Source organism: Myotis davidii, unplaced genomic scaffold, assembly GCF_000327345.1.
Source record: "Myotis davidii unplaced genomic scaffold, ASM32734v1 scaffold1477, whole genome shotgun sequence".
NCBI lineage: Eukaryota > Metazoa > Chordata > Mammalia > Chiroptera > Vespertilionidae > Myotis > Myotis davidii.
In genome coordinates, this window is record NW_006288182.1 from 41,123 (window position 1) to 43,007 (window position 1,885).

The following is a 1,885-nucleotide window of genomic DNA, read 5'->3' on the forward strand; positions in this document are numbered from 1 at the left end:
CCAATTCCCATCTCTATGCCTGAAACTACTCCCTTACATTTCACCAAGGACAGAAAAGATGAGCCTTTTCTCAATTCTCATTCTCTTTAATCTTTAGTTACTTTTTGCTGCTTTTGACTCACTCCCCCCTTGAAATATTTTATTTCTTGACTTTCTTCAAATGATACCTTCCTAGAGTCCCTCCTCCTATATAATTGTTGTTTCTCTATCTCCTCTGGTTGTTTCTCTTCTTCTTTCTAGCCCCTAACTATGAATCCTAAAAAACATATCCTTAGTCCTTTTCACATATACTTTAATTATGTTGTCACCCAGACCTATGCAAATCATTCCTCAAACTCTCCAAGTCTCAGGTCTTCCAACTCTAGTCCACGTTTGCACTTGACTGCTGGACTTCCTCACAGAGATGGCTTATCAGGCCCTTCACTCATCCAAACTAGTCCTCTTCCAGTTTCCTCAAATAAAATCATTATGTTATCTAGGTTTATAGCTTTTGAGCAAGGGAGCCTCCTATTAACTAAACAGATTATGATTACTGTATGGTCAAAATTCCATTTAATAGGGGCTGAAAGGGGCCAGACCACTCTATTACATTCTTTCTCTGAATGTTGAGCTTCTTCATTGTATCATCATTGTGCAAATGAGCACATCAGTTGTGGCGAAGGCCAGAGCTAAGTAGGAAGGCTCTCACTGAGCTGTGGGACTGGAATCCATCCTTTTGTCTTGGCAAAGGACCTTCGCAGGTGGTTGGGGGGCAGGGGGTTGCAGTGGGGTGGGGAAAGGTGGTCCCTGTTACATGAAACAGGTCAAATGTCACAAGAAGTTGAAACCAGGTAAGGTCTTCTGTACTGCAGGTTAGACTAAAGGGTGGGAGTGGTGGAGCAGAGCCAGACAAACCAGGGTTTGAATCTTGGCTCTGCCTCTGCTAGATATATATTAGACACGGTACCTAACTTTTCTGAACTTATGTTTCACTGCCTGTAAAATGGAAGGAAATAACACCTAAATATTATAAGGGGGTGATGAGAATTAAACTCAATCATGAATGTCAAATACCCAGTACCAAGTCTGGGATAAAGCAGATACTCAATTCAATGTGAAGTCATGTTGTAATGTAAGTCTAACATTTTTCTCTGTAAATTGCTGGAGTTCCCTCAACAAAACAAATTAAAACATTGACCTCCAAAGGCTAATGAGCTTTCACTGAAAGGCACCACTCCACATTGCTGGAATTGATAGGTCCAGTGCTTGAACTCCTTTTGTAAGAACCTTCATTTCACCTAGCAAGCTGTTGTGTCTGGAGCAGCTAGCTAGTCAAAGCTCTCAGAAAATAGTTATGAATACTCCCAAAGTCATCAGTCTGGAACATGAGAGTCTCAGAACTAAGGATAAGGCAAGAACTTGCTCAAGCAGATGGGCATGGGCAGATAGGATAAGACAGGCAGGTAAAAGCAGAAGAGAATCCAGAAAGTCTAGAGGGCAATCTTGGTATGTGGCTTGAAGGGTTAACACAGCTAATCTTTCTGTGCCCTATATTCTCCTAAAACAAGCCTCAACAAAACGACAGTCCTTCCATTCATGAGCCTGCTAGATAGAAGGTACAGAAAAAGAGCTGAAAGACATGGGGCTGCAGATCACAGACCCCTGATTTTGCTCTGGGTGCTGATGTTCCTTGAGAGTGGCCAGGGGTCCAAGTCACGCCAATCCTGACAGGTATGTCCAGAGCATTTTCTCTCTGGATACCTAACATCCATTAAGGTCCAACCTCAGAGAGCCAAGGAAGAATAGCTGGGAGATTAGCTGGGAGTAAGTCTATTTTCTCTAAGCCATGGTTGATATTCATACCTATGGGCTCCCTAAGCCTGCACAGACTCAAAAAGGACCAATA